This window comes from Lichenostomus cassidix, chromosome 1Aa (genome assembly GCF_008360975.1).
Source record: "Lichenostomus cassidix isolate B80296 chromosome 1Aa, HeHo_3.0, whole genome shotgun sequence".
NCBI lineage: Eukaryota > Metazoa > Chordata > Aves > Passeriformes > Meliphagidae > Lichenostomus > Lichenostomus cassidix.
The window spans coordinates 3670071-3685689 of NC_139480.1; the positions used below are offsets into that span (position 1 = coordinate 3670071).

At 45.8% G+C, this 15619-nt stretch overlaps 1 protein-coding gene across 2 annotated transcripts in view; it reads right to left on the minus strand.

Annotated features, from left to right (window-relative positions):
- PRKCQ (protein kinase C theta) overlaps nucleotides 1–13074 on the minus strand; it is a 51669-nt gene extending 38595 nt beyond the window's left edge. For both annotated transcript variants that reach the window (XM_085082356.1, XM_085082345.1), the window contains exon 1: nucleotides 12839–13074. The gene's annotated coding sequence lies outside the window, so the exon portion shown is untranslated. The remainder of the gene's footprint in view (nucleotides 1–12838) is intronic.
- Nucleotides 13075–15619: the final 2545 nt, after the last annotated feature.

Consider the following 15619-nt stretch of genomic DNA (forward strand, 5'->3'; position numbering starts at 1 on the left):
TTCAATTAAATCAATGTATTCACAACACAGTTAGAACTGTGAAAGCATCTTGTCCTGCTAAATACGCAAAATATGATACTAAGTACTCATATCACTGCTCCAAAAATCAGTGCTTGGATGTGCTACAAGACGCGTGTTCAGATCTGTGGGTTGGATCCCCGGACAGTGACACTTAAGACTTTCCTTAATCTTAAATGCTGGATGGTTCTTCCCTCCCCTCCAGTGGAATATTTCATTTTTGTTCTGTGCAATCAAACACTTCCTGATCAGGTATCCCAGAGATGTTGTGAAATCTTCATTCTTGAAGTATTCAAATATCATCTGGGCATGATCCAGGGCAAATGGCTTCTGGTGTCCCTGCTTGGACAGGAGAGGGGGACAAGAAGAAGTCACTTCAAAACTCAAACAGCCTGTGGTTCTGTGAAGACACAGTAGGATGGTCTCACCAAGACCCAGATGTCTACAGCATCTGCATCCCCACGTCAGGCAATCACCTGGGCTCCTGAGAGAGGAACAGAGAGGAACTGGCACCCTCAGATCCTGAGCTGGAACCACCAGTGTGAGATTTCCCTCCTTTGAGAGTAAATGGGAATACCTGGGGATGATCTGTTCACATGGAGTGCCTTCACTGTAAGATCTGGTTTTGATCAGATTCCTCAAACCATTAAAAATTTCAACAGATCCCTTCAATGTGCCAGATCTGAAAGACTTGTGCTGGGACTTCACATAAACCAGTTTATTGCAGGAGATGTTCTGCACCCTCCAGCAAAAAGGTGAGAATTTCCCACCAGCTGCAAAGCACTTGGGTTTGGCACACTGGGAGTTAGCATGATAAACCAACAGCTGCCCTTAAAAACCTCAAAAGCTCTGGCTCAAGCTGGCTAAAACCAGAGTTTACTGCTGTACCAGCCTCGCGTGAGCACTCTGCCCTGGGCTGAATTTCTTTACCCTGCCCAATAAATCAGACACATAACTGGTTTCCTGCTTCTCTCCCACTGTCTTTCCTGCAACCACCTTGGCTTTGGCCCAAACATCTGTTTTCCAGGTCAGATTTCCAGCGTTTGCCACTACAGGACTGCTGCTTGGCTGGCATCCACAGCCATAAACAATTAAGGAACAACACAACTCAGCTCCAGCACGGCTCGCTGTAATAGCAGCAGTTTAATTTAACACCAGAAACAGCTGCAGTGGATATGGAGAGTGTCTGCTTAATTTCCCAGTGGAAAGGATAGCATGAGGTATCTGAAAACTAAGGATGAAATGCAGCTTTCTGTGAGAGGCCACCTGCAACCTCTCCTCCAGTGAAATATTCAGTATGTAAAACAGTGTAATTGGGGTTCAGCAATGCTGCACCCCACTTTGCTGGCACAGGGGAGTTTTGCCCACCCTGGAGAATAATTCAACAGATGGAAATCATTCTCAGATGATATTAGGAAGTAATAAACTCCTTAATATGCTTAATTAATTGTGGTTAAGTAGAGAGGAAGAAACGAGCTCCTGGTCTCAGTCAGCGGAAGATCTGGATGGAGGACAGCTGCCTGTGGTGGGATTTGTGCTTTTGCCTTTCACTGACTGAAAATGGATGCAAGTATGACACAGTAAAGATGGTAATTCACTGAATAAGGGCCAGCTGGAAAGGGAAACATTTCTGGATTTGAGATGCTGCTTTCCTAATGTCATCAAACTCATTTTCTTGAGGTCAGAGAGAACATTTCCAGCTCTCTCTCCAAACTGTGCTTGCAAAATGAGTTCATAATCTCCAGATCATCATCACCAAGAGGGAAAGGATCCAGGAGTTATAGCTGAAGGGGATGAACTTTCTTTCACCCCCTTTCCAAGGCATCTCCCAGTAAAAAAGGCAGGTCCTGACCCTGCAGAGATCTGATTGTAAGGCTGGTGGAGATCTGCACGAGCATAACACACCTCAAGGCCTTCCTGCAGATTTCAAGGACAACACTGAACACCAGCAGGGATGGCTGAAGTCCCTCTCTCTGTCCCCTGACTCCTCATATCCCACAGACCAGACAGTAGGGAATGTGGATCTATATAACTCCTAGGTGACTCTTTTGGGTGCCCATATCAGCTGTTATTTCAAGTGAGATCAAACCAGCCTGCTCATGGAGGAAGTTCAGAACCCCTCTGGGTGCCACCCAACATTTCTCACACATTCCTTTTACAAGGATGTGGATCAGAGGAGGAGGAGGAGGACGAAGAAGAGGGGAATCTGCAGAGCCATTTAATTTTCCCTCTCTGTAATCAGCAACCCCATCTTCAACATCTCCCAAAGGCAGTGGAGGGAGAGGGGGAGGCAACACAGGACAAGCTCAGGGATGGACATTTCTCTGAAAAACCCTCTGAGCTGTCTTGTGATGCTGTGTTTGGAGCAGGTTGCGTGTATTGGTAGCAGGACCTGTCTCTTATTCACAGCCTACAAACACTGTCTGGACTCTGCTGAGCTCAGGGGTTTTCTTTTGTTGCATTTGTGGTACACAAGGCAAGACCAGAGCCTCAGGTCCATTCTTGGGTCTTCAATACGATTAAGCTGCAGAGGACTTCACACAGGTGAACAGATTTACAGCTGTGGAAGGGTTGGTAGAATTGCAGGAAAGAGCTGCTGGGAATGCCAGTGGTCATTGCAGAATGGACTCTAGGATGGAATCCTCAGCCTTTCTAGCAGATACACGTATAGCTGGGTCTTAAAAATAGGAAATTTGTGCTTTGTTATCCCCTGAGGTCTCCTCACAACAATTCCTTCAACCTGACCTCAACACAGGCTGTGCCCAAGGATATGGTTCAGCTTTTCTCCCCACGTCACACTGCAGCTTCCCAATCTCTTCCAGCACAGCCTGATGTCTCTTCAGAGCAGATTTCTCTAAAAGCAACCTTTCTTCCTCTGCTTGACCAGTGAGTTTGCAGCTGCATCCACTCCCTGCTCTGACTGACCCAGCAGGGATGCAGGTGCCTTTCCTGAGCAGGAATGATGATGCTGTGTGGGGGTGGTGAGCAGCAACTGCATTTTGGAGGGGATAAAGAGGCTGGGAAATCACAGTCAGGCTGCCTGGGAAGAGATTAAGGGTGGATTCACATGAATGTACAGAGACAACTGCACTGCACGTATGGATTTCCAGCCCAGCTCCCAGAATAGCCAGCACAGAGGTATAAACATTTGTAGGGATGCATCACCCCATCCTAAAGAGGGTATTTTAAATAAAGCCAAACCCATCCTGGAACTGCTGTTTTGCACTGTGATTACACAAAGATGGCCAAGGTCAGTCCTACCACAGATATTCAGTGGAAAGGACCCAGATTTTAGGGTTTGATCCAGAAACAGATGCATTCACTTCTAACAGTGAGGACAGCTTGGAAAGACAGTGAAATGCAGCTGGGTGAGGATCACACACTAAAAGCATCCGCTCTGAAATTTGCTTAGAAATGGAAAAAGGAATTCTGTTCCTTTGCACTGTTCCAATGCACAGGAACACCCCACAGCACTTTTTAATTTGCTCATCGAGGAGGAGAAAAATTCTTGCACCAAAAGAAGAATCTGTCAGATATGCCTTTTGTTTTCCAGTAGACAATGTGAATTTATCTACCTTGGCAAGTCATATAAATCTCAAACCTTTGTTACCTATGCAAACTAGAAAGAGAAGCAGAGCAGACCCACCAAATCTCTATTTGGATTAAACCCATCCAGGTCCTGTCCCCAAAGCCAGGTCAAACCCCTTTTTTTCCTCACATTTAATGAATTTTTGTCATGTGTGGTCCTGAAACAAAGCAATCTTTCTCACTTGTACTGTTTGAAAATGCCCAACTATCCAGTTTATGCACCTTTGTAAAACTTTTCCCTTTTTCTGTGCATTTTTTTGAGTCCAGATTATTAAAAGCAACTTGTCAATTTTGCTTCCTTTTTTTCCTGAAAAGCTTCTGGTTAATTTATTTTCCTGTATCATTTAATTTCAGTAACAACTGGGGCACACAACCTCAAAAGAAATGTTTTCAAAGTAATTATCCCCATTGTACCTATTTATAATTTTTAATACTATCTTATATTTTCAGTTTTTAATTGTCTCCTAACAGACAAAATTAGAAGTAGCAGAGCCCTGTTTATCAAATGCTGAACACAAAATTCTTTCAAGAGCTTTTCAATGTAAGGAGAGAAATAAAGATATCTAGAATTGAGGTGTAGCTACAATATATCCTTTCATTTAGCCTCTTTCTCATTAGCACAGCAATTTCTGTATTTCTGCACGATTTTGGCACTGGTTCACAGAGTTCTTGCTATGGCCTTTTGGGTGTTTTTTGGTGCTTTTTTTAATGACACAGGTGGAGCGTTCCTTAAATACTTCACCATCTTGTACCAGGATGTTTTTTAATGCATTGACTTCCTGCCAGTGCCAGCATCTGCACCCATTTTTTACTTTCTTTATCTCAAAAAGAAAGAAAAAATCCGAAGGAGGGGTACACACTTATGAAGATCCTTCCTTCTTCAGGCACATTTTCATGCTATGATGAACCTCATTCAGCAATAGAAGTATTTAATGTCTTTGTTTAATCCAGAAATCTGCTCAGGGTATTTGGACCCTGGATTACAGAAATGTGGGGCTGGAAAAGAGCATTTCAGCCACCCTTCTGCCACCCAGCAGACTTTGTCTGCATCATCCTTGGTGTGTCTGTCTGGCCATCTGTCAGCAACGAAGCTTCTTGTGTGCTTGGTTTTACCACACACTCCTCAAAAAAAGTGGGCAAATCTGTCACAGGGGCCTCAGATCAGAACTGGGGTCCACACCAGACATGCACACCTTATTTCTGTGTGACAAAAAGGATTTTGGAAATGAAGGACAAGCTGGATGGGACTTGGAGTAATCTAGGCCTAGTGGAAGGTGTCTCTGCCCATGGCACGGGTAGGAATGAGATGATCTTTAGTGTCCCTTCCAACCCAAACCATTCCATCATTCTGTGTATTTTAGGAACTCATTTTGATCTAGGATTGTACCATATTTCTCCAGAGCTTGCACTATTATTTAAGGAGAATTAGTGTTTTCTCCTCACTCCTCTGCAGCACTGGACATTTCCTATCAGGAAATAGGAACTGCAAAAAGATGCATGACTGCCAGATAACTCATTTTAGGCACCCCAACAGCATGAGGGCAGCTCTGGTCCACAGCCCTCAGCTGCCTCCTCCTTGCCTGAAATCCTCCCAGGAAGTCTGCAGGAATCTCTGCCCCTGTAAGCAGCTGGCCCAGCTCAAATTTTATCATGAATAGCATCAGGGATATCTCAGGTAATTCAGCTTTTCCACACCTTTGCAACTTCATGTTAATTTTGCTAAATAAAATAACACAAATACATATTTAAATCACAAATATTTCTTTTGTGCAGCAGAAGCTGGTAGATCTACAGCTTCTGCCTTCCTTCTCTGCTCCATCAATTTTTGCTGCCATGGCTTCACCACAATCACCTCCAACTGTTGTTGTTTCCATCTATCTCAGGTGCCACATGCCAACACCATCCCAACTCCAACTTCTAGATCTTTCCCATTCCCAATGCCTCTGGACTCCAGCCTCCTATAATAAACAGTGATGTATCATTTCTTCTTCAGTCATACTCAATTTAAAACTACATTATATTTAAATAAAGAAGCTCTGGCTGCACTTAGGCTGAAAGTCCTCTTCCCATTTATAGTGTGGTGTCCTGTTCTGTGTCAGAGCTTCAGATCAGTTCCTGGGAGATTTTCTACCTCTTCCTATCTTCCCATTCTACTCACCATTTAACTCACATCAACTTTATCATTTATCCACCAGTTTCTTTCTGTGCTTTTGCCCTTAGTTACCTCCCTAACTGGGAGGGATATAGAACACACAGTGGGAGGAAAAATTAAATATAAAACACAGAGAAAATTAATTTTAGCCCAAAGTGCTGAGAACCAGGTTTTAGGGATGGAGAAGCATTTTTGTTGTTTTAGTTTTTAATTTAGTTTCTGGTTTGGTTTGGGTGTTTTTCATATCACTATTTGGCTGCTTAAGCAAAACCTTCATGAGTTCATCTTCACACTATGAAAAGCTAAATCATGAACAAGCAGATGATATCTCCTTCACCTCAGCATCACTGTCCCAGCTCAGCTGAGCAGTGCAGAGCCCTGGGAATGTGCTGTCCTTCCTGCACACACCATGAGCCAGAGAAAAGCTCAGTCACACACTCAGATGTCCAGGTACACTCACAGAATCCCAAACTGGGACACACTGAAGGTCTCTTCCCTCTCCTCTCCACCCAAACCAACCAATTCCTGACGCCCAGCTTTAGAAATTCACTCTCCTACCTACTCCATACACATTTGCACGTGGACTGTTCACCCCAGGCCCTCTTCACAAACAGCAGAAAGAAAGAGACCTGCTGGGTTTTCAGTTTCCATTATCTCCATGTCGCTGACTGAAATGGGTCAAATGCCTGCTGACCTCAAATGCCTCTTTCTCCCAACTTCTGAGACAAGAGGGGATGACTCCCACATGGGGGTCTCACCTGCCAGAAGCTGAGTAAATTCAGAGATTAGTTTATAGGTTTCTTCTGCATTAAAACCCACATGAGCTAACACACGTGGATTTACAGCTTTGCCTAAGTACAACAGACTGAATCAAAATGCTCTGAAACCTTTATTTACTTTCTGTGGAGTTTGAATCCAGTCTGAAAATAAGGCAGAAGGACAATGCTAATGACTAGGAACTGGGAAAACTGACAGAAGCCATATAATTACATTTTGTAATGATGAGATTTGGTAAAAGCACCATAATTTCCAACTTCACCACAGAATACATTGCAGAGAATCACCTTGCTTTGATGGTGGGGAGGACAGGGAGAAAAAGAGCTGTTTTCAGGAGCTCGTTATTTACTTAAACAATGTTTTAATTGTTCTAACAACCATGTCTGTAATTGTCCTGACACACTCCTCTGGCCCGAGGGGGAGGAGGGACTGGAGAGCTGAAAAGGGAAGCTGGAGGATGCTCGTTCTTTACTATTGCACCCGTGTTGTAAATCAAAACATAAATAGCAAGTGTTACTGTAAGGGTGGGAGGGGAAAACCTGGGTAAATTCAGCCCTCAACACGTGCACAGTCCTTCAAGACAAGCAACAGTGACTCCCACAACTGTTCTCATCTCTTTGTTCTCTGTGGATATTATATTTATGTATACTTATGTAGGGCATGACCTTGTCCAAATCCCATTCACAAGTCAGAACAGATCTCCATTAGCCTCAGCTGCTCTTTCTGCTCTTGACATATCAGCCCCAAAATACCTCCTCTCTTGCTCAGATTCTCCTCCCATCTCAGCTATTCCTGAGTTTTGCTGCTGATTTGGGTGGGAAAGAGGAGCAGCCTCACCAGCACATAGAAACACCACAGCAAAGTGGAATGACACATCGAAAACCTCCTCAGAAGAAAATGCTTGGATCCAAGTGCGAAATTAATAATGTGTAAGTTTAGTTTGGAAACAAAAGTTTAGTTTGGAGACAAAAGATCCCAAAGCACTCGCAGAAGTCTGGAGTCAGCTTCTTGGGGATTTCTGGCACCAGGTGACCCCAAAGCTTGGCCCTTTTGGGAATGTGACATTCTGCTGGCTCTGGTGTCCCTGAGTATCGTTATCTGCTATTTACAAATTCACAGGGTCATGAAAAGACCAAGCTGAATCAGGACTTCACTCGTACCAAGGCAAAGCTGCAACACGCCTGCATGGTTCAGGAGAGTCACTCCAGCTTTGTGTGTGTTTGATCTCCTTCCCCATCCCTGGAAGTGTTCAAGGCCAGGATCTGACCAACCTGATCTAGCACAAGGTGTCCCTGCCCATGGCAGGTGGGATGGAATGAGGTGATCTTTAAGGTGCTTTCCAACCCAAACCATTCAGTGATTCAATGATTCTGTGTCAATCCTACTGCCACTAGCAGGATTCTCTCTCTCTTTTACTTTTTGGTTTTTGCTTTGTTTGGATTTCTTGTTTAAAAAAAATTAAGGCCACATATCTGGGCAGTTTATACAGATTACAGGTTAAATCTGGCATCTCAAACAGAGGCATTTAGCCCAAATGAGGCAACTGCTGTTGTGTGTTTGATCCCAAGGAAAGAACTAGGTACAAAGTGGGGAGTTATTGCATTGATGGGGATACACAGGGATAAAAAAACCTTGCTGTCAGTCACACCTTGGAAGCCCCAGGAAATAACTGAATGGAAATGCACTGATCATCTTTAACTAAACCCTTACAAGACACAATAGCAGCATTCACATTCAAAACAACTTTGTCACGGACTGAAATATTTCCATGAAAGAACCTAAAAACCCTGAACGTATTCTGTGTTTTGGAAAGGAAAACACCTTCATTTCTCTTGTCCTGCAAAGCCATCTGGGTCTGATGCTCCCAGCTTAGATTCTGCTGTTTTAACACCTTACCTGGGTCACTGTGCCCAGGAAGAGCTGCAATCTTGCTACACACAAGGCTGCAGCACCTCCTCCTTCTTTCCATCTCCTGCTTTCACCTTTTCTATTTCCAGATGTACCATGGCTTTGCTATGTTTGCTTTCACTCACAAACACTATATAAGAATGCATGTGTATATAGAATTAACTTACTTTTATGGACTCATGTGCTTTGTCATGCCCAGCTCCTGTCATGGCAGTTGGAATGATGGAGACAGTCCTTCCACTGCCATGTTGGCTAATAATTATCATGTGGTAAGTATAAATGGTTTTTAATGTCAATTTTGTATCCCTTTGTGTATCATGGAAGTTGTTCCAACTTCTCCTCTAGACATCACATCAAATACTTTAACTGTCTGTGGTCTGACAACACTGGATGGAAATTGACTTTTTTCATCATTGTAGGGGCCTTGTCTATGCCAGGAGATGATACTTTGGTAAATTAATACAGATTTCTCATTAAAAAATCTTGGCAGAGTCCAAGGCCAGGTTGGATAGGGCTTGGAACAACCTGGGACAGTGGAAGGTGTCCCTGCCCATGGCACAGGGTTACAAATGGATGGGTTTTAAGGTCTTTTTTCCATCCAAACCATTCTGTTTTCTATGATTCCAGCAGAATCAGGCTGAATATGACACATGGATGGCCCCAACATTCATAACCTCCCTGTGCTCACTCATTTATCAACCAGAACTCTTTTTGCCTTTCAGGGTTGGTATTTCCTATGCACATGCAATGACTATTTTGTATTTCCTGCAGTTAAGTGTGATGATAAGGAAAAGAGGATACATTTCTTCACAATGAATGCCAAGCAAATTAAATGCCATAACAATTGAGGAAGTTGATCACTGAGAAGATATCCAGCCCCAAATGGGTCAAATGTGATTTGGAAATGACCATTTACTAAAACAAAAAAAACCCAGAAAGATGTCACGTAGAGCTTATCCCCTGTACATCTCATGGCCCAGATAAATATCAAGAAATTCACGTGAGAGATAATTGAGCCCTACATCCTCACCACACATGGCACCGTGGTGAGAGAGATGGGGCACAGTTTTATGAAAGCTGCACCTTTTTCTTTTCATCTCACCCTGGGTACATCCTTTAAAACCGTATGCTTATTCCACTCAGCATTTCTGCCCAAAAGGAGCCAACCCAGCACAAATTCTTACACATAGGAAGAAATAAAAATATCCCCAAATGGAATGGCACCATTCTGCCCCAGCAAGCTGCTCTGAAGCAGTGGTGTTATTAAAAGATACGATACAAACCAGAGGAATTATCCATTGCTAAGACAACTGGGTGTGATTTAAAAAGAAATTTGGGTTCCTTCCACGCACACCATCACAGTTAATAAATGTTATCTCTGCTGCTGGATGTGATCTGGCTGATGGTGAGAGATTAAAAATCTCCAACAGGCCTGATAAATAGCAACATTAACACAAAGAAGCAATGCTGCAGATAAATCACAAAATTGACACAAACAACCCATGATACAATAAAAACACTTTGCAATTGGCTACAGAGAAGGGTTTGGAGCTCAGGCTGCCTTTGCCAATGTTTTCCTCTCAACCAGGAGTTGGATGCAAGGCGTGGAGGCAAAGAGAGAACAACAGCAAGGGATGGAAACAAACTGTCAGCGAGTGTTTGCAGGCTGCTTCCTTTGTCAATCACCAATGTGATCTGGAGAAGGTTTCTGTGTGAGAAGAGGCACGTGAGCAACCCTGTGAGGGAGCTGTGCAAAGCTGCAGGTACCTGTGACTACAGGATCAAGGCTCTGGTTGGTCCTACACATCATTTCACACCTACAGGTTTTGGATGTTCATACTCCTGGGTTGACTTTCTCTTCCTTTCCCATGTTAAGAGTCACTTTCTGGAAGCTTAGGCAAAGAACAACACTCTGTTTACACAAATCCTGGCTGCAGCAAGATGGGAAGCAACGGCAGAATTTGCAGCCAAGTGTTTTAAGTTTTATCCACAAACATATGCACAAGAAAAGCCAAGAGCAGAACAGCCCTCCTGACAAAGCCCTGGAAGGTGCTTCATGCTTCACCTCCCTGCCAGGCTGCTGAAGAGCTCTTTGCAATTAAACTCAGATAATAAGAGAAGAAACAAAAAAGTCGCCATCAGAAGTTATATTCACCATATCTTGAGAACAAAGTAGGAGGATGAACAGAGACTAACCTGAAAAAAATCCCAAGGAAGGAAAATAAAAACTTGGCATGCTGGGAACGCTAAGCTGCTTCTCTTTTTCCCTCCATCCCTCCTTCCTTGTCTCTCCCTCTAAACCTTTCCTTTGAGTTCTCCACCTTGCATGGGATACTGAGCCACATGCTGCTTCTGTGAGCAGCTCTGAGAGTCAAACAAGTGACTTTCTTTGAAAAGAAACACACTTGAGGCAGAAAAAAAAAATCTCAGCTCCACCCTGGAGGTGTAATAACCCTCACAGCTCTCTGAGGGGTGGGAAAAAAAAATTTAAAAGGTTTCCCAAGTGTAGCAGTGTGAGTACAAAACCAGCCTGGGCACAGGGGGCTGCTGAGCTGCAGGGTGGAGTTTCAGGAGGGAGATATGAATCTTCAATAGGGCCTTAAAAAAAAAATAATCACAAAATACATGTAGAGGTGAGGAGAAAGTCTAACTAAACTCTGCACTGCCTGTGCCAGTGCAACTGTGGCATCATCTTAAAGCAGGGAGCCTTTCCAGTCAAAAACTTCTGCACAGGCTGAGCATCACTTGCTTAATTCACCACATGTCCTCACAGTGGTTGGCTAAAAAATCATGTGGGGAAAAGGAGGGGCTCAGGGAGCCTTGGCAAGTAAAGGCTGGTGGACACAAAAATCTCATGTCCAGCTGAGACAGCAAAAAAAAAGACAGAGGCAACAACATGGAGCCCACAGTGGGATTTGGATTCAATTCTGATGTCAGAAGTTCAGGCAATGGCATCTCCATGGTGAACTCCAGGAAGGCAGAATCTTAGAGGACATCTGATATTTCCAGCTGAACAGCAGCAGCCTGGTCTCAGCAGAGCCAGGTGGGATAAGAACCTCCTGGGAGCAGGTGCTCCTTGCTGGTCCCTCAACTCCTCTCCTAAAGCCCATTTCCCAGAAACTCAGAATGCCTCAATAGGGATGTGAAGTCCTTTCTTCAATTAAAAAGAGGGATAAAAAAAAGAAATATAAAATATATGTGTCCAGGGCTTCAAGAACTTGGCTGTTCAAAAATACAAAAGTTCAAACATTGCCCTTTTCACTGCAAATAGCTCTGCCTCCCCCCGCTTTTTCTTTTTTTTTAATAGCAAGTTCAGTGAAACTTTATCTCTTCCTGCCCTAGTAACCCTACTAAATAATCTGCTGTTAGCATGACTCAATTGAGTGGCTTTCAGCTGCTGAAGTCGGTTTTTTTGCTACTGTTCTTTCATCGGTTGAAATTTAAAAAAAAAAAAAAAATAGGCTTTTAGAAACCTTTTCCCCTCTGAAAAGTATCACACTGCTGGAGATTAAAGAACAGCCGAGAAGTTGGTTACCTGCCTTGTAGCTGCACTTTAAAAGGATCCGATTACACCCAAGAGTTTAACTTCATTGGCGTTCATCGGGGAGCTCGGCCGGGCTGGGGCTGCGAGTCACCGCCTCCGAAAGGAAATGCAGCTCGAACAGCGCGGGGCGAAGGAGGGATGGAGGCACTTCATTCCTCTTTAACTGCCCAAATCTGCCTTCAAACTTACCCCAGCTCTTGTTTCTAGAACATGACAAACTCGATCCACAAGTGATACGCCCAGCTGCTGAGATACAACATCGCAGCTAAAACTAGACTTCTACCTGGCTGTTTAATCACTGCTGTAACCATGAAACACCTACAAAACATCACTGAGCTCAGCAGGGGAAAGTGTTTTCCCTCTATATTTTCCCCAGTTTGTTCACTGTGTTGACTAAAGCTGTTTGTAGTTGGCTTTCATTATGTTTCTCACTTTCTCCTTTTCTTTGTTGCATGAAGATACACGGGAGAAAACAGCACTTTTTTAAAGGCAGGAAAATGTGATGGCGAAACCACAAACACTCGCTAGAGACATCAGGTGTAGAAGCTTTAAGTAATCTAGACTCTTATTTAAGGGGAAAAAAATCTAAAAGAATGAAACACAACTCTCTGAACAAGTGTGAAGTTGTGAGCGTACCAGGAGAGCCGAGCGTACCAGGAGCGTCCAGGGACAATGAAAAGCCGACTGCGCCAAGTAGTGCCCTCAACTTGCCCGGTGCTTCCGCACAGGTTCTCCCTCCGGGGGTCCCACCGGGCCCCGGCACATCGCCCTGCAGCGGGACAGCCTGCCCGAGCATCCCCGCGCATCCTCCGCGCATCCCCGCGCATCCCGCCCCGCTCCGCCGGCGGTACCTGCTGCCCGCGCAGCGCAGCGCGCCTCGGCTCAGATCAGCTCGGATCGGTCCGGTTCGGTCAGTTCAGCTCGGCTCGGCGCAGTCTGGTTCAGTTGAGCTCGGCTTGGCTTGAGCCTGGTCCCGCCCAGCTCTGCTGAGCTCCTCCCGACACAGCCCGGCGCAGCCCGGCTCGGCCCAGCACTGCTCTGCTCTGCTGAGCTCCGCCCGGCACAGCTCGGCTCAGCCCGGCTCCGCTAAGCTCCTCCCGACACAGCTCGGCTCAGCCCGGCTCTGCTGAGCTCGGCCCGACACAGCCCGGCTAGGCTCAGCCCTGCACTGCTCTGCTCTGCTGAGCTCCGCCCGGCACAGCCCGGCTCTGCTGAGCTCCGCCCGGCCCAGCTCAGCTCAGCCCGGCTCGGCTCAGCACTGCTCGGCTCTGCTCTGCTGAGCTCCGCCCGGCACAGCTCGGCTCAGCCCAGCCCGGCTCAGCGCTCCCGCCGCCCCCGCAGGCAAGCAGCACACTCCGGGCTGTCCGCAGCCACCGCCGGGCTGCCCTCGCTGCCTCTTCCTCCTCCTCCTCCTCGGCACCACCCCGCTCCGTGCCCCGCCGCGTCCCCCTCCCCGCCCCCGGGTGTCCTCTCGAGTTTGCCCCCAAAACATCCCGATCCTGGGAGCTGGAGGTGCTGGGAGCTGAGCATCGTGTCCATCCCCTGCCTCAGGGCTGCAGCACAGAGTCCTTGCTGCCGGCAGCGAAACAGTGGCTGCAATGAAACTCTCTCCCAAAGTAATGAAATAGGACAACCTGATCTTTTTCCAGGCTGCAGAGCCTTGTTGGCAGGGCTGACAGGGCTTGCTGAGAGGTGCAGAGAGAATGTCAACAGAGAAGTCATTTCCTCATTCATCTCTCCCACTGTGTTATATTCTTGGCTATAAGTGTTTGAAGCCTCAGACCAGGTTGTTGTGCGAAAGGACAGGTGGTACCTGCTTGCTGCACCCCTTTCAGGGGCTGAGGGTGTCAAAAGTGGGTTTTGCCCTGGGAGAGCTTCTCATCTCCACAGGAATCGTGGTTTCCTCCTGTGGTGTGATGCTGGGGATCATGGACAGGTAGATCTGGAGCAGGAAACTGGCCCAGGAACATGGGAGAGGAGCCACAGGAAAAAGAGGAAAGGAAACCCCAGAAATTTGGATGCCAAAGGATTTTGGAGAAGACAGTGGCAAACCCTCCCATCCTCCAGGACCACACCATCTCTGTGAGACTCATGGGCTTTGCTGACAAACAAATCAACATGATCACTGCCACAGTAAGGGTATCCTTTACCCCCTTGGTGTACCCACAGAAAACACGAGGCCATGGTCAGGTACCTTCTGTGGCTCCAAAGGCTCCAGTGAAGAATCTTTTAGTGTTTCCCTAAAAGGTCAAGAACAGAGCACCTGCCAGACCCATGAAAGATGTTTTGTTTCAGATTGCCCAAATGAGGTATTTAGGAATTTTAGGGCCTTCAAGTGTCCACTTTGAACAGGCTGGGATGGTTCTTTGAATAGTATTGTGATTATTTTGCCCTTTATGCTGATCTCTAAAATGTAAAGTATGCGCTGAAATAAAGAAATGAGAGGCAAGGCAAAGCAAACGAAAAAGCTGCTGGGATTTTGGAAATCAGGGGAAATGAATTTCTTTCGAAGAGTGGTTCTTTCCTATTTTCTGGAACAATTACAGCTGAGTGTAATACCTATTCCTGTCACTGGCAGGAGAGAAAAAAAAATTTCATAAGGCAGATGATTTTGCATTTTAATGGCTCACACCCCATTAACTTACACATCCATCCTTCCTGTCTGCATCAGAGTCCATTTTCCCAGGCTGTTGATACCACAAGCATGCAGAATAGGTTCTTTCACCCCAAATGAAGGTGAGCTGTAGATTATTAAAACCCAGTGTATCCTCATCCCAAGCTTAAGATTTCAGCTGTACTTGCACAGGAACCTGATGCTTGGAGGACCACTTAGGATGGGTGCAGGCTTTGGGCATTGTGGTGGCATTTCCCCAGCTGGGATGCAGCCCCATGGTCTGTCCCCCATTCCCTGACCCCACTGCCTCACCCACATGGGTCAGATCCCATCCCTGGAAGTGTTCAAGGCCAGGCTGGATATGGCTTTGAGGAACCTGGGTAGTGGAGGTGTTCCTGCTGATGGTAAGGGGTTGGAATGAGATTATCTTTAACGTCTTTTCCAACCCAAACTGTTGTGGGATTCTGTGATTCTGTGACCTGGGGGACAGAGTTGGTTATGTGAGGATCACTTTGTCCATGGGAATTCTGCAGATGTGCAAATATTGAGGCTCAGGATGAGTGTCCATGTTTCACACAAAACAGTGCACTAGGCCACTTACCTCCAATCTGGCAGAAGAAGGTTTGAGCCTGCAGCCTCTGCCAGCAAAACATTTGAGTGCAACAAGAAGGTCTCAGATCAGGAAAAATTATTGGCAAGACAAGCCAAGGATTCCAACCCTTACTGCAAGGGAAAATAAATCAACACGAGCCCTTTCTGGAGAGGAATTCACCATCTTGTCACTGCAGACCTCTGGTGACAATTCCACACCTGCCTGCCACAGCCAGTCCCAAAGTTCACTGTCCCTCACTGCCCTTCTTGTGCAACCTCAACCCTCCTTTCTGGGATTTAAGCCCTCTTCTTGCCGTGGGATCACAGAATCACAGGATGGTTTGGATTGGAAAGGATCTTTGAAAGTTGTCAAGTCCACACCCCCTGCAATGAGAGGGACATCTTCAACTCCATCCTGCCCACCACG